The 20,924-nt window shown below is 50.3% G+C and overlaps 2 long non-coding RNA genes across 2 annotated transcripts; both read right to left on the minus strand.

Annotated features, from left to right (window-relative positions):
• Nucleotides 1–768: 768 nt before the first annotated feature.
• On the minus strand, nucleotides 769–5,825 carry LOC103607189. The gene is made up of 3 exons (XR_551946.1): nucleotides 5,743–5,825; nucleotides 5,585–5,645; nucleotides 769–849 (listed from the first exon to the last, which is right to left on the minus strand). It is a non-coding gene; the product is annotated as an uncharacterized LOC103607189 (long non-coding RNA).
• A 999-nt stretch (nucleotides 5,826–6,824) lies between these two features.
• Nucleotides 6,825–7,636, minus strand: LOC103607190. Its single transcript, XR_551947.1, has 4 exons — nucleotides 7,555–7,636; nucleotides 7,411–7,479; nucleotides 6,983–7,063; nucleotides 6,825–6,885 (listed from the first exon to the last, which is right to left on the minus strand). It is a non-coding gene; the product is annotated as an uncharacterized LOC103607190 (long non-coding RNA).
• Between the last annotated feature and the right edge of the window lie 13,288 nt (nucleotides 7,637–20,924).

Consider the following 20,924-nt stretch of genomic DNA (forward strand, 5'->3'; position numbering starts at 1 on the left):
TGCCCAGGGCACACTCTGCCTGCAACGGGTGCGTCCTCGGGCCACTCGCTATTGCAGAGATTCCCTGAAGCCTGAGTGTCGCCATATCATGGGGGATTAAAGAAACTGTATGCCTTTCCGTGGCCCGACTGCTCTGCTCATGTGACCTTGATCCTTACTGCAACCACCACACAGCTCCAGTTTACAGTGGAGAAAATAGAGACTGAGAGCGGGACACTGATTTGGTGAGGGTCACATAGGTGACGTGGGCCTGGGCAGGTTCCAGGGCCCAGGCCTGGAGGTTGGCATCCTCTCAATCCAAGGGAAGGACATCCTTCTGGGAAAGATACCAGTGCACCTGGCCAGGTTCAGAGCCCCAGGGCCACCACCATTTGCCACCAGCAGACCCCAGGGCTTCAGGTCCTCAGTCCTCAAGGGAAGGAGAGCTGAGCACAGGGCAGGGCGGACGCAGCTCTGAGGGCAGACTCAGTGCTGAACCAGCCTGGCTGAGCAATCCCTGCTCCAAGATGCTCTTGGGCACTGGAGATTGAGCACATCCATGCTGTATAGACGAAGGGAGAGGTAGCCAGCTTCCCAGCTGGTCCCTCCTGCCACCTGTCCATGTGGTCTCTGACCTCACAGCGTCCACAGAGAATGGTCATCAAGGTCTGGGTGGGCTTGGCTGGCTGAGGGCTCGGCCAGGGCTGGGAGGGGATTGTGTGACACAGACACCTGTGGTGCGGGGGAGGGGTGACTTACCCTGAAATGTTTTGTCTTTTGGATCGTCAGTTTTCTTGAATCTGCAAAAAACATCCTGGACTCTCTTTGCATTATGGAAGCCTTTTCCAGTAATGATCACTTCGTAGGGCTCTGTGAGGGCAACATCAGACACTGTCTGAGAAACAGTTCACTCTGATCACAAAGTTAATTGGGATTCACATCCAAAATGAAATTCCCAGAGGCTCCTTAAAGGAAGCAGCTGCATCCGAACAAACATCTGTGCATCTGTGAGGCCAAATCCACATCGGGTGTCACTGAAGGTCCACGCTCAGACAGATGTGCTGGGCAGTGAGCACTCGGCGGCCCTCTCCCACTCTCCCCAAGAGTCCCATGAATGGCACTCTGCCTCTCCCCAGGGGCCAACTCAGCCAGGGCTGTCCCACCCTGAAACCTTGCGGTCCTCCCTAAGGCCACAGGGGCTCAGGCCTTGTGCTCAGCCAGGCCCTCCCTCATGTGAGGCCAGAGAGGAGGTAGGATGACAGGCTGAAGACAGTCCTGTCTCACACCTGAGCAGGGACCCAGGCCTGGATGCCTGTAGGCTCCTGACCATGCAGGGCCCATCCTCCTCCCTGTCTTTCTGTGTGCCCTGGCAGGCTGCAGACCCCAGGAGCAGACGAGGCGCCTGGGACCCTGCCCAGGAGCATCCATCACAGAAGGAGACGTCCTGCTTTAGCTGCAGTTCCGCAGACCTCCAGATGATTCCTCATCCCCTGCCTCCTCCTGGACCACCAAGGGCCACGCCAAGCCCATCCTTGTTTCTCTTCCTTGCACCGGGGCGGGGGGTGGGGTCTCCTCCCTGCCCTGAGGAAAATGCCACAGGGACACAGAGAGGGCAGGAAAGCAGGGCCCTGCAGGCCCTCGGCTGCAAGCCCCAGCTCATCTGCAAGCCCCAGCTCATCTGCCTCCACGGCTGCCTGGGGGCCCAGGCCTGGCTCGTTCCAATCCCTGGTGATGCTCAGGGGGCAGGTGCATTAACGCAGAACAGTGCCTTGACCCTGGCAGTCCCGGCTCCTCCTGCTTCTGTCTTCCTGCAGCACCTCCAAGGGCTGAAGCTGGCCTGCGACATGCTTTGTTAGGCTTCATGTGTTTTCAAAAACGGAAGCCCACATTTAAAAGTCTGGGCACTTTCCCCCATAATGCACATTTCTAGCTTTTGTGGGAAATGAGAAGGCCGGGCCTCGGTGGGTTTGTATTCCTCCTTGTTACCCATTGGCTGGGCCGCACCACTGCCCTCTGCAGATGTGGGAGCTCCCCAGGGCCCACCTTCACTCCAGGACCCCACTGTCCACCTGACATCGCCCTTGGCTCCTCTTGCTCATGGCCTCTGCCTGGCCCCCGTAGGCACCCACATGGTAGCTGCCACCCTGCTCTAGGAAGAGCCTGAGCCATGTCCTCTCTGGAAGAACAGGTACCCCACACCTCAGGCCAGGGCCCCAGAGCCCAGCAGAAAAGGCTGGAGGACTTATGGAAGCTGAACAGTGATATGGGGCTGCCAGTGTGACAGGAGACTCTCAACAAGGATGTAGACAGGATGCGACCTGCGCTGGGACGGGGGGAGCAGGGACCACCGCACGCAGGATGGCACAGCCTATCAGACAGAAATGGGACACTTGTGACCAACTTTTAACATGTGTGTGCCCTTAATACAGCAATTCTACTTCTGTTCTCCATCCCTTGGAACTAACGGGTCACATGCACAGAGAGTTAACCATCGGCGTGTCCACAGCAGCGTGGTTAGTAACAGTGACAAATCAGGAACTATCTGCACATGGACAAAGGGAAGCTGATGAATTAAATTTGGCCCATTCATGGACTAGAACACTATGCAGGATGTTGGAAATGTTATGTACCCCAGATCCCATTTGTGTAAAACTATCCTTTTATAGTATATATAGATAGATGTCTACATATCAATTATGCCCAGGAAGAGAGAAGGATGGGGCACAGTGGGAACGTCACCATCATGGAGGGACAGTGGATACCCTGTCTGGTGGCAGGAGTGTCCCTGCACTGCACAGTGGCCCTGACCCCACCCTGGCGCACCAGCCCACTCCATGCATAGGGTTTCCCGGCCCTGCTGCAGGTGCCCAGTGCAATGTCCCCAGGACACAGGACCTAACAGGAGAGGCCTCCCATCCCCGTGTCCTGCTGTGTGCCACCAGTGGACATGCCCTGTCCAGTGGACTGCTTGCACACGCCCACTCGGGGCCAGCCACATCCAGGAGAGAGGATAACGAGAAGCCGCCTGCAGCCAGCCTCCCGGGCATGGCAGCAAACTCGCTAGGCACGGACGATTCTTGGCATCCCTGTGCTGTGTGCAGGAGCCAGACCCAAAGACCTCGTACCGTTGTTCCCACTGATGTGCTGCTTAAAACAGCAAAGTGTCCTATGGTGGGAAGTTAGCCCAGTAGCTGCCTGTCAGGGAGGGGGTGGGGACTGCCTGGGACGGGGGTTGAGGGGCTTTCTGGGGCTGTGGCGGTGGTCTGCTATTCACGGTTTTGGGTTACACAGGAGCTGTGTGCAATTGTCAGTCACCAAGTGACACACTCAGGATCTGTGCACTTCAAATAGAGAACTGTAAGCAAATATTGTCCCTAGTTCAAGACATGCAGACTGAGGGGTTTAGAGGTGAAGTAGCACAGTGATTGTAATCTACTTTGAAATGCATCAAAAAACAACATTAATTAAAGAAAATTGGGAGACAGGGAAGAGGAAAAAGAGCAACAGTGAGAGATATGAATACATGTGCGATAAAGAAAATAGGGTCAAAATTAATTGCAAAATCCAGGTGATGGACTTAGGGGTGTTCAATGTACAATCCTTCACTCTACTGTAGTTTTGAAATTTTCTGTAATCAAAGGTTAGAAGACAAAGAGCAGAATGAGAAACCAGAAGTCATGGTACATCCTGGGTGACAAGTGACTTATGGGGACAAGCCAAGACCAAAGGCGGCAGGAAGCCAGAGGGGCTGGTCACTCAGGGAAAGATTCCAGGGCGAGATGCCTTGTGAGTAGGGCCTCAGAGGATGGGTGGGCTGGATCCTGTGAAGCTGAGGAAGGGTTTGCAGAACACCTGGGCCCCATCCAGCTCTGTCCCTGCAGCACGTGGGGCCCAGAGCACAGACGGGACCACGGAGGGCCTGGTGGACCCACTAAGGAGCCTCAGGGACAGGTGTTCATGGTTCAACCTGGGGTGACATGAGCCCTGGGGATTCCCCTCTGTGGACACCTTTGCTCAGGCCATGGAGGCTCCTTCTGTCCCCAGTGTGGTGCTGGACGGTGAGTCTGCCCAGCTCCTTTTCCTCCTGCACCCAGACCATCGCTCATGTCTCCTCCCTGTGTCATCGCTGAGGTGAACTACGTGACACTCCACGTCCTGAGTCACCTGGCCTCTGCCTGAGCCCCAAGTGCCCTGGGATTAGCACTCCATGTACATGGCTCCAGGACATTGCTGTGCTTCCTCGGGAGTTTTCAACACGTTTGTTCTTGCTTCATAATCCACTTTTTGTACTGACACAAAAGCCAGTTACTGCACACACCTACACACTGTGCACCTCAGCATAACCCCCACACACAAATACACACTCACACACGTGTCCAACGCACAGCCACGCAGCGTCCACCTGCACTTCCACCCACCTCTCATACACTCACCCACACACACCACACACCACACACCAAATACACACCACACACATAATAGACACACCACACACACACAATACACACTCACACACATGCCCAACGCACAGCCACACAGCGTCCACCTGCACATCCACCCACCCCTTGCACATTCACCCACACACACCACACACACACAATAGACACACTAATACACACACTACATACCACACACACCAAATAGACACACACCAAATACAGAGTACACCCCCCCCCACACACAAGACACACCAAGTACACACACTACATACCGCCCACACACACACACCAGATTCACACACCTACCACACACAGTAGACACACACCAAATACACACACTGCATACCACACACACCACATACACACCAAATACACACACACCAAATATACCCAGTACACACACCCACACATTATATTCCACAGAAACATACACACCTCAAACCAAAACACATACTACACAAACATAGACATCACATAAAAACATTACACAGACTCATACATACACACACCACACACACCATATACATACACCATATACATACACCACACACATACACACCACACATGCCACACACGCAGTCCATAAACATACACATTACACCCTCCACAACACACTAACAGCACACAGACACACACTACACACCCACACAAATCCACATCACACTCCAAAGGCACACAGCCACAACCCTCCCCCCAAACACCCCTAAGCCATACTTCACACGTCCTTCATGAGGACAGCACACATATACAGGCATACACGCCACACACTGAACATTCCCCCAAGACACACACCAGCCATACACATATAATACACACACACACCATGAACATGCATCAGAGACACATCACACATGTATACACTACATATGCACCCACGCAAATACTACACAGAGCATACACATGCCAAACACATTACATTTTAAATAAACACATGAAACAATACACACACCACACAGAGTATACACACACACGCTATGCATACACATACACCACACATACTACAGACACACAAACTATGCATACATATCACATACACAAATCACACACACACACAAACCAAATGTACAAACACCTCAAAAATACACACTTCACACATGGAAACACCATGCAAATACACACTTACACACATACACTCCTGGTTACAGCAGTGACTCCTAAGCTCTTACCTCCTAAACACGAACTGGTAGCACGCGCAGATGTAACTTCAAGACAAAACCTTGACGCGAGCTGGAATAGAGAGAGGGTGGAAGGGGGCAAGGAGTGTGATCCTCAGAGATACTGGGGAGATGCCCCCACCCTCTCCTCACGTCCAGCCCGCACTCACCTTGTCAACGATGCCTTGCAGGCCCTTGAATCCAGTGTCCACCCCAAATGCGTGTTCTGGTCTGTCTGCAATTGCTTCTATCTACAAGAGAGGGGACATGGCTTGGGCCTCGAGCCAGGAGGTGGTGAATGCTGCAGGTCCCCACACCCGGAGGTCGGTGTCTTGCACCAAGTACACACACTACATACCGCCCACACACACACACCAGATTCACACACCTACCACACACAGTAGACACACACCAAATACACACACTGCATACCACACACACCACATACACACCAAATACACACACACCAAATATACCCAGTACACACACCCACACATTATATTCCACAGAAACATACACACCTCAAACCAAAACACATACTACACAAACATAGACATCACATAAAAACATTACACAGACTCATACATACACACACCACACACACCATATACATACACCATATACATACACCACACACATACACACCACACATGCCACACACGCAGTCCATAAACATACACATTACACCCTCCACAACACACTAACAGCACACAGACACACACTACACACCCACACAAATCCACATCACACTCCAAAGGCACACAGCCACAACCCTCCCCCCAAACACCCCTAAGCCATACTTCACACGTCCTTCATGAGGACAGCACACATATACAGGCATACACGCCACACACTGAACATTCCCCCAAGACACACACCAGCCATACACATATAATACACACACACACCATGAACATGCATCAGAGACACATCACACATGTATACACTACATATGCACCCACGCAAATACTACACAGAGCATACACATGCCAAACACATTACATTTTAAATAAACACATGAAACAATACACACACCACACAGAGTATACACACACACGCTATGCATACACATACACCACACATACTACAGACACACAAACTATGCATACATATCACATACACAAATCACACACACACACAAACCAAATGTACAAACACCTCAAAAATACACACTTCACACATGGAAACACCATGCAAATACACACTTACACACATACACTCCTGGTTACAGCAGTGACTCCTAAGCTCTTACCTCCTAAACACGAACTGGTAGCACGCGCAGATGTAACTTCAAGACAAAACCTTGACGCGAGCTGGAATAGAGAGAGGGTGGAAGGGGGCAAGGAGTGTGATCCTCAGAGATACTGGGGAGATGCCCCCACCCTCTCCTCACGTCCAGCCCGCACTCACCTTGTCAACGATGCCTTGCAGGCCCTTGAATCCAGTGTCCACCCCAAATGCGTGTTCTGGTCTGTCTGCAATTGCTTCTATCTACAAGAGAGGGGACATGGCTTGGGCCCTGAGCCAGGAGGTGGTGAATGCAGCAGGTCCCCACACCCGGAGGTCGGTGTCTTGCATTCAGGCCATGGGGACAGCAGAAGGTCAGACTCTAAGGCCTGACCCGTGCTTCTGCCCAGCCCCCTCTGCGGGGTGGAAAGCTCTTCCTCCCTCACCCCTGCTGCGGTGGCTTTTATAACACACGCATTAATCACCTGTGGCCCCAGATCACTTGGGGTGGTTACAAGACCACGATCCGGGAGGCCCTGGGAAAGTCGCCTTAGATACTAGTTTGCCCAACTAGGCTCAAAGGTGGCACCTGGTTACCTGTTCTCAATTACCTGGCGTTTCACATATTGCAACACACCCACGGTGTAAACAGTTGCCCCCATGTTCCGAGATTTCCTAGCCTAAGAGAAGGAAGCATTGAGTATAAATCACCAAACACGTGGAGTAAAATGCTGGTGACAATGGAACAGACTCACTTCTTCCTTCGACAGTTCAAATGGCTCTGGGTAGAGTTCTCCATCGGTCAGAGCAATTATCACGGTGGAAGCGTTCTTCCCTGCAGAAGCAAGGAGTGGCCCGGTCGGCGAAGGCAGCAGGAGTGACCTACAGAAGCTGACAGGGCCACAGCAGAGCCCCCTTCAGGGCCTGGACAGGGGCTCCCCAGCCCTCATCCCTGGTGAGGGAGCACGGCGACCAGCACCCACCACCCAGAGACTCCCAGGGTGGGAAGGGGCCTGAGCCAGGACCCATGTCACAGATGAGGGGCTGAACTGGTTCAGGGCCTCCCACCAGGCTGCCTGAACTCTCACCAGCTGCCAGCCTGGACGACCTGTGCCCCGAAGGACAACTCCAGCCGCGCTGGACAAGCACGAGCCTGGCAGATGGGCACACGGAGGCGCCACTGGCCGCTGTGAGGTGGGCTCAGTGCAGGTGCCGCACCGGGTGGCCCTGCCCAGGCATGGCTTGTGGCGCCCCTGCTGCCATCTGAGGACCAGGTCTCCCAGCCAGAGGCACGTGGACAGGGTCCCTGTGCCCACCAGAGCCCGTTCCCCACCAGGCTCGCCTCTGCCCTGACAGGAGCCGCAGCCGCAGCCACCAGCACGTGTGCTCCGGCTGTGCATGGACTCCTCGCTGTCTCAGCCTGCACAGGACGCGGGGCAGCCCAAGGACAGACGTGGGAGGAGCAGCAAGAGGGAGTGTGGCCACAGAGGAGAACAAGCTGTTGGTCCACAATGACCCCACATCTGCCTGAGGTCCCCTTGGCTTTTCTCTTGTCCTGTTCACCTGGCTCGACACACAAACTATGCATACATATCACATACACAAATCACACACACACACAAACCAAATGTACAAACACCTCAAAAATACACACTTCACACATGGAAACACCATGCAAATACACACTTACACACATACACTCCTGGTTACAGCAGTGACTCCTAAGCTCTTACCTCCTAAACACGAACTGGTAGCACGCGCAGATGTAACTTCAAGACAAAACCTTGACGCGAGCTGGAATAGAGAGAGGGTGGAAGGGGGCAAGGAGTGTGATCCTCAGAGATACTGGGGAGATGCCCCCACCCTCTCCTCACGTCCAGCCCGCACTCACCTTGTCAACGATGCCTTGCAGGCCCTTGAATCCAGTGTCCACCCCAAATGCGTGTTCTGGTCTGTCTGCAATTGCTTCTATCTACAAGAGAGGGGACATGGCTTGGGCCTCGAGCCAGGAGGTGGTGAATGCTGCAGGTCCCCACACCCGGAGGTCGGTGTCTTGCATTCAGGCCATGGGGACAGCAGAAGGTCAGACTCTAAGGCCTGACCCGTGCTTCTGCCGCAGCGAGCTCCTAGAGCAGAGCTAGGGAGAGGCCAAGGTGGGACGTGCACAGGGACCTCCGTGTGGCCAGTGCCCGGCTCTGTGCCCCATGCCTGACCGTGACAGAGCCAGCGGGCAGCTTACCTCCCGCGTTGACATTCCTGATCTGCTCATTGGCCTGCAAGGAAATGAAGAAATATTGGGGAGGACAGTGAGGTAACCCCAGCAATACTGTGAGGACCTGATAATGCAGAAAATGTTCTCGGAGCACTAGCGGACTGCACCTTAATAAATCCTTCCTGCATCCATGTGGCTCCGAAAGGCCTCACCTTCTCGAGTCTGCTAAGACCAGCCCTTATTTTAGCTCTGAAAAAAAAAAAAAAAAAAAAAAACCAAAGAAAAGAAAAGAAAAGAAGGGGGTTGTGGAGAGGCATTAGCTGTTCAAAACAGCTCCGAAGCCATCCTGGAGCCTTGTTCACTGTGCAGACCCACCTGGACACGACAGGGCACCATACAACTAGACCTATGTTGCCCATTGCACCCTCTGACTTTGAAAAGATAGTTCCTGAGGAGACTTTGTCAAGGTGGCAGAATAGAGGGTCCCCAGCATCACTCTCTCTCACAAATCAACCAATTTATAACCATTAAAAAGCAACGGCTGCTAGAGCTCAGGGGAAGAGGAGGAACGACCTACAGAGTTCATGAAGGTGGGAGAAGCCAAGATGAGAGAAAGAAAGGACCACTCCTACCATTTCAAATCCCAGACACTTCCAGGCTGGAGCTGCTGAGCACATGGAGCAGGAGCCAGCAAAAGCCGCAGCTGTGCCCTCCAGATGAAGCTGCTTGGAAGCAGCAGAGGAGAAGAGGGCCTTGGTGGCCCCCAGGCCAGTAAGATCACTAATAGGGTTCCCATGGACTCACACAGGATGAGGAGCCACAACAACTGAAAAGAAGGAGCCACTCAGAGGCCAGTGAGCCATTGCAAGGGAATGGAGCATGGCTCGTCCCATGGGGAGTGTGTAGTGTAGGGGTTGGGGGCGATGGACCACCATGGGAACACTGGGGCACAGCAAGGACAGCTGATCTGCCCCCCAATCAGCATAGGACCACTCAGTGGAGACTGGTCAGGAATACAGAACTGCAGGGGGTGCAGTTTGCTGAAAAGTCTTAGGCCCAGACCAGAGTTTCTACACAACCCAGGTGTATCAGACCTCACAAGACCTGGAAGTACCTACGAGGTCAACCATTAAAACCGGAGCTGCACAAAACGCCTTTCCCAGGGAATCAGCAGCAAAGCAGCAATTTAGCTCAACCACGGGCTCAAGTTGCTGGTCCCCACAGGAAGTTCCCCCATTTTAAAAGTAAGCAAAAGGCAACAAATTAGTTCCAGTGCAGAGCAAAATAATCCAACACAGAACTGAGAGAAAAAACAATGTACCCACAGACCAAAGACTGATATTAACTAGTAAAGGTCTCACACCACCAAAGAACACCTATAAAATTTAGAAGGACCAGAAGTCCCCTGGGCTACCAAGCCAGGGAGGGGGGAAGGCAGGATCCTCAGCCATAGCCCCCAACACCTGCAACCAGCCAGCATTGACCCCCAAGCCACCACAGGAAGCACCCTGGGCTACAGATTTGGGGCAGTGGGGGGTGGCGAGGGCTCCAGCCACACCCTTCTGCCATCTGCACCCAGCCCAGAAATGACCAAGCCACTGCTGGAAGCCCCCTGGTCTGCCAGGCCGCAATGAGGGGGGTGCCATTGGCCTCAATCCTGCCCCTCCTCCTTTCCCCTTCTCCCACCTTATTTCCTTTCCCTTCCCCCCTCCCCCTCCCCCAACTGCTCCACAACATTGTAGAATGTGAAAAAAAATAATAATAAAATAATAAAGAAAAGAAAAGATAGTTCCTGGCCTTCTCTGGCCCTGATGTGGAGAGCACTGCCAGGCAGGGGGCGGGGGGAGGCTGCTTAGTTGGTTTCATGGGTATGGTCTGCTTTCCTCTGAGTTCATCCTTGTCTCAGGACACTCAGGCCTTGGGGACCAAGGAATACAGTTGGACACATGAAACTGGGGACATCTGATGCATGTACAGTTCTGAGTCAGGGACTGCTAATAGGACCAGCAACTCTAATCCTAACTCTATCTTGAACCCTAACACTAACCCTGACCCTCACCCTATCCCTTACCCTCCTCATCCTCACCCAAACCCTCCCTCTCACCCTAACCGTCACGTTCACTCTCACTCAAACCCTCCCTCTCACCCTAACTGAAACCCATGGGTTTGCAACAGTGAAACAGGGACTCCCAGTGGATCAGCATCGGTAACCCTAACCCTAACCCTAACCCTAACCCTAACCCTAACCCTAAGGGCCCCCTGGTGTTGGGCTCTCCATCCATCAACAGGTGAGGCTGAGTTTGGGAAAGGTTGTCCTGCTAACAAGCCTGTGGCCCTGCACCCATCCCCCACAGCCACAGACCCCCTGACCCTGACTTGGTCCCCCTCCCTCCATCATGCTGTAAATATGCATATATAGTAAATCTACTTAATCAGAGTTCTAGGAGTACTTGACTTCATGTGCTCCTGAAACACAAAGACCAAGAGCATGGAAAAGTGTCCACGTAGGCGGCCACCCACTGAGATGCAGACTGGTGGAAAAATATGACCTGTCAGGTGCTGTTACAGCAGACGGGATGAGCAGGGACAGGCAGGGCTGTGCTGGTGGCAGGACTGGCACGGGCACCGGGGAGGGCCTACATTCAGGCTAATTTAATGTGACAGGGCAAAGCCACTGCAGCAAGGCTGACCAGAGCATGGATAATGAAGGCTGCAGGAAGAGAGACGCTGCCAGGGGTGAGCTCTGATAGCCCTGCCTGACCCTGCCTGGCCCTGCCCCCTCCCCTGGACCAGCCACATTTGGAAGATTTCAGTTTTGCAGGCAGCTCCCCAAATCCACTGAAACTCTCAGCCTCCAGCCAAGGACCCTGCTAGGCCAGGGGTCCCTCCAGGCTGAGGAGGCTGTTCCTGGAGCCGCCCCTCCAGCCCGACTTGCACCCCCCCACTGGCAGCTCTGCATGAGGAGAGACCCTGGGCTCCCGGGCCCTCAGCCGCCCCTCCGCTCCCCTCCTCTGGGACCCCTCCTCCTCTTTGCTGTTCTCGTCCTCTGGGCTGCTGTCCCTGGGGCCTGCGAGCCCCTCTGCTGTCTGGCCTCCTCCAGCACCCCCAGCGAGCCCCTCTGCAACTGAGATTTCCTCAGTCTGTCCCCCTGAGCAGAAAGGGACAGATAGCGCCAGCCCTGGCCACTGCCCAGGCCCCAGGTCTCAGCCAACCCCTAGGCACGGGGCACCTGGGGAAGCGTCAATCCCAGGCTGAGCCCAGCTCCAATCAGGATCTTGTGGGTCCTCAGGAGCTGGGAGCTCTACGGCCAGGGGCTGCCTCTGAGCTGCTTTCCTCAGTGCAAGATACTGAGCCCAACACACACACACACACACACACACACACACACACACACACACACACACACAAAGTCACACACTCACACAGACACTCACACGCTCACTCACACACACACTGAAACACACACTCACACACTCACACCCACACACTCACACACACACACTCACTCACTCACACACACACTCACACACTCATACTCACACACACACTCACACTCACACAGACACACCCACACTCACACACACTCACACTCACAAACACTCACACACTCACTCATACACACTCACTCATACACTCACACTCACTCACACACACACACTCACTCACACTCACTCACACACGCACACTGACTCGCATACTGACACAGTCACTCTTACCCTCACACACAGTTACACTCACTCATAGTTACCCCAACACACTCACACTCTCACACACTCACTCACACTCTCACACACACACACTCACACTCACACACACACTCACACAGACACACTCATACACAGTCACTCACGCACACACTCACTCACACTCACAAACACTCACACAGTCACACTCACTCATTCACACTCATACATACTCACTCACACACTCACACTCACACACTCACTCACACTCACTCACACACACACACTGACTCGCATACTGACACACTCACTCTTACCCTCACACACAGTTACACTCATTCAAAGTTACCCCAACACACTCACTCACTCTCTCACACACGCACGCACACTCTCACACTCACACTCACACACACACACTCACACACACACTCACACACACACACACACACTGACTCGCATACTGACACACTCTCACCCTCACACACAGTTACACTCACTCATAGTTACCCCAACACACTCACACTCACTCTCTCACACACGCACGCACGCACACAGGAGCAGGGTCACATCTTTTCCCTTGAGCCCCTCCCTCGGGTAACACTTCTCACCCTCACTCACCAGAAAGGCCAAGGGAAGCCCTCAGGAGCCCCACGCATCTGCGGTGCAGGCCCTGAGCCCCCGCCCCAGGAGGCACTGTCCTCCTCTGCCCAGCCCGGCCACCACTTCCTCTCTGGGCCCCCAGCCACAGCCCTTCCCCAGGCATGGCCTTCCCCCTCCCACCCACTGGGACTCTCTCCCAAACCCACCCACACGACACAGCCCCCCCGAGCCCCCAGCACAGCAGCAGCAGCCCCTCCCTGCTCCTCCTCCCAGCTGGACCTGGGGCAGCGCCCTGTGCACGGCTGCCCGGAGCCGCCCTCCCCTGCAGCCTGCCTCTTCCTGCTGCATTCCCTGCTCTGGCTCCTCTCCCAGGCCCTGAGCAGCAGCCCCATGACACCAGCCAGGCACCCATCCAGGCCTCAGTGACCTCTCTCCTCTGTGCTTCACCCACTCCAAATTGAGTTCTAAGCCTCTGCACCCAATGGTACCCATCAGCCCCAGCCCATGAGAAGCCCCACAGCTCCCATCTCTGGGCTCAGGGACCTGGGGGGCCTCCAGTCCCCTGGCTGCTTGCTCCTCATGCCTCTCTCTAGCCCCCAGCCCAGACTGGTGCTCAGGACCCCACTCATGGGCTCCCCTGTCTGGGACCCACCAGGGGACCAAGCGCCACTCCATGAGCACCTCCAGACCTGTCTCCCTGTCACCCAGTCTCCAGGTCCCAGGCAGAGAGTGACCTGCACACAGCAGTGCCTGGCACAGGGCTCGTAAAGAACCCACCCAGCTGCTCTTCCAGCCTCCCTACATCCTGGGAGTCCCCATAGCCAGCCTCCCAGGGGAGGACCCAGGACAGACGGAGGGCAGGACAGAGAGAGCGGATGAGGTAGAGAACTTCTGCAAGCACAGGGGTCTGTAGGTACCAGCACACCCACAGACCAGGGGGCAGGGGTGCCAAGACTGGAGGTCAGGCTGGGCACAGAGCAGTGCCCCAGCCAGCCCACCCTGTGTGCTGGGGGCTCCACACCAAGCTCTTGGGCAACCCGTCAGCCTCCTGGAGCTCCTGCCAGGCCTCCCTCGGGGGTGTAAAGCAGGACTTACCTGTCTGAGGTTAGAGGCATGAGGGTTTCACCTGTCCTGGAGTAGAGAATGAAGGACATGCGCATGTTCGGGCTGGGGAGGAAGCATGTGCTGGTGAGAGGCACAGGCACGGCCCCCATGTGCCACGAGCAGCCCGGGGCAAGTGTGTGTACTCAGCCCTCCTCCAGTCCCTAAGCGATTGTTCTCCCTTTGGTGGCCACTCACAGACACCCTCCCGGTCTTCTCCCTGACACTGCTTCTGCTCTCTGACCCTCAGCGCCCCCTGGCAAAATTGCATGGCCCCCGCTGAATTCCTCACTGCTCCTGCTCTTGTTCCTGACTCATTTTACCCACAATTTTCACATTTTTCTTCCTGGAGCACAACCTTCATCATGTCACTCCCATGCTCCAGAACCATCTGTGGCTCCCTGTGGTTCACAGCAGAAAATCCAAGCCCCTAGGCCTGGTATTATGAGCCTCTGTCACCTCAGTCCCAAGCTGACCTATCAAGCCTCATCTCACAGGCGTCCCTGAGTTAATCCTACTCCCCAGACAAGCCAGACCACTCACTCCACCACAGGTCCCTGGAGGGTCCCTGTCACCCTGTCTTTTCTCCATCCTCCAGGACCCAGTTCAAATTTTCACATCCGCTGGGAAGCCGTCCTGGACTTTTCTCTAGGAATTCTTTTGTCTTTAACCTGCCCTGGCAAGCTCTTTGTCTCTTTCCTTTGGCTCCCAGCACCGTTTAACCGGGTGTTCAGTTACTGAGTAACTGGTTTGTCTTAACTTCCCTTCCAGCCCTGAGGTCCTCGAGGACAGACTGTGTCCCTGCAATAAGTCCTGGCTCACAGGCAGGAGCCAAGCAACGCTGCTGAGACCCAAGGGGTCCAGTGTGCTCTGTCCCTCCTTGTCCTCCCCCCTGCTTCAGAATGCCACCCTGGGCTCTATGCCCCACAAGGAGGGACCCCCATGCCCACCAGATCTAATGGGATGTGCCCTCTGCCTGCCAGAGGAAAGCTCCCTGCTGCACAGAAGAGCCTGCAGCTGAGAGAAAGCCGTACTTTTCAAACTTTTTCACCAAACTCTCCACAAACAGATAAATGTCAATCCAGTTGCCATTCACACTGCCCGACCTGAAAACAGAGGAGACAGGGTTGAGAGATGAGTCATGCCCATTGCATGGGCAGAGTTTTCCCCAGTCTTCTAGCAGGCTCTTCAGCAAACTCCTCCCCACCCCAACACAGCTAAGGCTGGTGCCCTCAGCTCAGCTCTGTACCTGGTCTATGTTGGTTCATAGCCTTCCTATGTTTGTGGGCCAGAGGAAGCTACCAGGAGGCCTCTCTAGCAATGACTATGTCTATGAACGTGCATGTGTCCGGAATGTCATCCTTACATGCGTGAGTCTCACATGCCCAAGAGCAGCCTTCTCTCTACCACCCTACTGCTTCCTCTAGGCTGCATCGAAATCTGTGTACAGACAGGGAAGAAACTAAAGACAAGATGATTCCAACAATTTCAGGATTATCATTTATTGAGCATTTATGTACTAGGCACATTGCATGCATAATTTCCAGTTCCAGATCAGTCTTATGATATAAGCTTTATTCTCATTTTACAAACAAGAAAACTGAAGCTTTGACAGGCCATTCAATCGGTCACAATTTCCACACCTAGCATGGATCTGAAGCCAGATCTAGCTGCAAAACCCATCCTTTTCCCATTGCACTAGCAAGTCTGGGTGACACTGCTGTCTCTGGCCATTGCTGGGTAAAAAGGCACCAGACTCCATCATCCACAACACAGAATTTGCCCTCATTCAGCAAGTCCCAGGCTAATGTGGAAGATGACTCCTTTTCCTAACAAATGGTAAAATATTCCACCTTTCTTCTCATTCCCTCTCTCTCCTCTCTTTTTCCCCTGAGTGAAAAGAATCTTTCAATGAAGGTTTATGGGGAGCAAGAGTCTTCAACCCAGTTGCCTACTCTGGGAAAATTTCTAGTTTAAGATGATTTTAAAGGAAGGTCTATACCCTAGGGCACAGAAGAACATGAGTGCTCATGGATAGTGGAACGGACCACAGGGACAAACAGGACCCTATGAAGGAGGCAGCATGGAACAGCAAAGACCACATAGATTTCAGCACACAGAGCACCGATCACATTTCAGTGCCCACTATTACATAAGAACAGAGAGAGAAGGATCACCAGACAGTAGAGGACACCGCTACTATTAAAATTTGAACCCAAAACATCCTAGTGACACAAACACGTTGAGGGTATTGAATAGGGTAGATGGAATTGTGCAGGAGAGTTTAGCTATGAGAAAGTTAAATTCTCTCTCTCCATAGTAAGAAGTCAACAGAGAATGTGTACATCTCAAATAGAAAAAAATGACAGTCCAAGCATGTTAAGAGAAACAAGCACATAATATCAAAAGAAAAATCTAGGATTTGCAAGTGGCTGCCTCTGGATGGTGGGATCAGAAATGGAAAAGATTTGGGTAGGAGTCATGAGTCTCTGTTGTGAGCCATGAAATTTAAATTTATCTTCAAGCATTTCCTTGATAAATATAAAAATAAAATCACAAACAAAAACCAGTAGCATGAAGTGATGTCAGCAAAATGGTGGGTTAGGAGCTCTAAGCCCTTAACCCCCATGGAAACATTGAAAGCCACCAGAATCTGCGTGTGCCAACTTTTCAGGATCTCTGAAAAACAATCATCAAGGTTTTCAGCAATAAGGCAAGTGCATATTTGACAAGAATCCATCTTCAAAATCACAGGAAAGATTTGAGGCATTTTTACTTACCATTTCCCTTCATCCTTCATAGCACAATAGCAGTTTTTCTCTTAAGCAACGGCCCAGTTCTAGGCGGTTCTACTCAAACCAGAGGCAGCAGTGCATACCTTACTTGCAAATTTTTGTGCACAACTGTTTTAACCTGGCTGGGGGACACCTGAAGCACTGCCTCCTCAACTTAGTGTTGAATTATTCAGATCACAGGTAGGAAAGTGGCCAGTACTTCCTGTAAAAGCTACAATATGGCCACTGGTGACAACAAACCTATAGATGCCTGGGGCGAGAAATTTTACATGTAGAAATACAACAGAACATCAAAGACCTAGAGAAGAAACTGGTTGAGATGCAGTTAGGATGTTCAAAATCAGCTATGTACACAGAGGAATTTAGGAAGTCATGCATATGCCCAGGCAACATACATGCTCAGAAACAACCAGACCTAAAGCTTTCATCCTGGGCTGATCCTTACATTCAGAGCAAGCCCAGCTAAGTCATGAAAGAGTGTCCCAGTACACGGTCAATCTGCAAAGACAGGAAGAGGTGTCTGTTCTCTCTTTTTAGTTTCTTTTTTGGTGGATTTACTTCTATGTTTGCTCCTGGCATTGAAGAAAATTTTTGTCAAAACATTAGCTGTATGTGATAAAAAACAAAAACAAAAGCAAAAGCAAAACAAAACAAAACTCTCCTGTAATCATACAGAATCAGGAATGGTCTTAGCAAAAGTAGTTTGGAAAAGTCCCAAAACATGGGCTAATGGACTACCACAGAGTTCTATGGTAAAAAAATTAATTAAAAATAAAAACAAAACAGTTTTCCCAGTAACCCACAGGGAAAAAAGAGAAACCTGATTTCTAGAGTTACCACACTATAATAATCACTCACTCAATTTTCAAAAAAAGAAAATCACAAGACATATAAAAAAACTGGAAAACATGGCTCATTCAAAGAAACTAAACTAACTGAAAAAATTAATTGAAATAAACCACCCCAAAGGGAGCCAAGACTTCAGATGTACTAGACAAAGACTGAAAAAACCATCTTACACATGCTCAAAGAGGTGAGGTAAAACAAGGACAGAGGAGTAAAGAAACTCAGAAAAACTACAGATGAACAACATGAGAATATCAACAAAGAGACAAAAATTATAAAAAGTTACCAAACAGAAATACTGGTGGTTAAAAGATCCATAACAAAATAAATCATTCAAAATTCATGTATTTTGAAGAGAGTTTCAATAGCAGATTTGGGCAGGCAGAAGAAAGAATCAGCAATCTTGAGGATACAACAATTAAATTTTTCCAATATCAGGAGATAAAAGAAAAAAGAATGAAAAACATAATCACAGTCTAAGAGACCTGTGGGACACCACCAAACAGACCAAGATAGATATTGTGGAAATCCAAGAAAAAGGAAACAGAGACAAAGAAGCAGAAACATTCCTTGAAACAAATAATAGCCAACAAATCCCAAACTTCATAAAATATATGAATCTATAAGTCCAAGAAGCTTAATGAACTACAATTAGGATAAAGCAAAGAGACACACACCAAGATACATTATAATCAAACTGTCACAAGCAAATGACAAGGAGTTTTGACAGCAAGAAAAAACAACTGGTCTTATACAAAGGATTATCAATAGGATTATCATCTGATTTCTCAACAGAAAACTCGAAGGCCAGAAGGCAGTATATGATTTATTTAAAGAGCTTAAAGAAAAATGATGTTAACCAAGGATTCCATATTCTGCAAAACCGATTTTCAAAAATAAAGGATAAATTAAGACATTCATAGATAAAAGCTGAGAGAATTCATTGCCACTGGACCTGCCTTACAAGAAATGCTAAAACAAATGGATGCTAGAAAATAATTTGAAGCCATGTGAACACAGAAACATTCTAGCAGAGATAAACTCATGAGCAAATGTAAAAGCCAGTATTATTGTAATCTTGGTCTGTAATCCCACTTTTTACTTGGTACAGAATCTATGAGACAAATTCACAGAAACATTATAAATCTATATCACTGGGCATACAACAAGTAAAGGTGTGACTTGTGACATTAATGACATAAGGGGGCACAAAGCTGTACAGGTATACGTGTACATAATTGAAGTTATGTTGGTAGCAATTCAAATTAGATGATTATGATTTGACGATGTTACATATAATCTCCATGCAATCATAAAGAAAATATCTATAATGAAATATACAAAAAAGGAAATGAGATAAATATCAAAATATGTCATTACAAAAAAATTAACTAAACATAATTGAAGACAGAAATAGAGAAAAGGAGGTACAAGAAAGCTAGAAGATATACATAAAACAAATATAAAATGGCAAAAGTAAGTCCTTCTCTCTCAGTAGTTACTTTAAATGTAAATGGATTAAACTCCTTAGTCCAAAGACAGAATTGATCCAATTGATTCAATTGGCAGAACTAATTAAACATATTGAAAAAAAATTCAACTACATGCTGTCTAAAGGAGACTCACTTTAAATCTAAAGGCACAATAGTTTAAAGTGAAATGAAGAAAAAAGATGTTCCATGCAAATAAAACCAAATGAGAGCTAGAGCGTAATACTAATACTTAAAAGAAAGGATTTTAAGTAGAAAACTGATATGAGACAAATAAAATCTTATATACTGATAAAACATGTCAATTAATGAAGAAGATAAAACCATTGTGAACAGATAGGCACAAAAAACCAGAACTCCAAACTTTATTTATTTTATTTTATTTTATTTTATTTTATTTTTTGTCTATTTCCGTGTCCGGCAACGGATCGCAACCCTCAGTGTTGCCCCCGTACCGGACTGGGGACCGGCAACGGGATTGCAACCCTCGGTGTTGCTCCCGTGCCTCGCTCAGCCAGTGAGCGGGAACCGGTCTGTATGTGGGATTCGAACCCTCGGGCGGGAGCGCCGCCACACTTCCCAAGCGGCACACTATCCAGTGTGCCACTGGGCCGGCCCAGAACTGCACTAAATTTTTTTTTTTTTTTTTGTCTATTTCCGTGTCCGGCAACGGATCGCAACCCTCAGTGTTGCCCCCGTACCGGACTGGGGACCGGCAACGGGATTGCAACCCTCGGTGTTGCTCCCGTGCCTCGCTCAGCCAGTGAGCGGGAACCGGTCTGTATGTGGGATTCGAACCCTCGGGCGGGAGCGCCGCCACACTTCCCAAGCGGCACACTATCCAGTGTGCCACCGGGCCGGCCCCAAACTTTATTAAAAGAAAGAAATTGACAGAATTGAATGGAGAAATAGCTCTACAATAGAAGTAGGAGACCTTAATACCTTACTTTCAATCATGAAAAGAACTTGACACAATATATGGAATTAGAAAAATAAGGAAACAGAAGACCTGAACATCACTATAAGCCATCTGTACCTACACACATTACAGAACACAGTACCTGAAAACAGCAGAATACAAATTTTTCTCAAGTGCACGTGGAATATTCCCTAGGATAGATGACATGTTAGGACACAAAACAAGGCTAAACTATCCAAAACTAACTTAATCATACTAAGTATCTTTTCCAATCACAATGAGACAAAAGTAGAAATCAATACAAGAAAGAAAACTGGAAAACTTATAAATATGTAGAAATTAAGCAAAACACTCTTAAATAACAAATAGACCAAAGAAGAAAATACGAGAAATGTTAGAAAATAACTTGAAACAAATGAAAATGGAAACACAACATACCAGAACTTACAGGATGCAGCAAACGCAGTGTTAAGAGAAGA

This window comes from Galeopterus variegatus, unplaced genomic scaffold (assembly GCF_000696425.1).
Source record: "Galeopterus variegatus unplaced genomic scaffold, G_variegatus-3.0.2 Scaffold7222, whole genome shotgun sequence".
In the NCBI taxonomy this organism is placed as follows: Eukaryota; Metazoa; Chordata; class Mammalia; order Dermoptera; family Cynocephalidae; genus Galeopterus; species Galeopterus variegatus.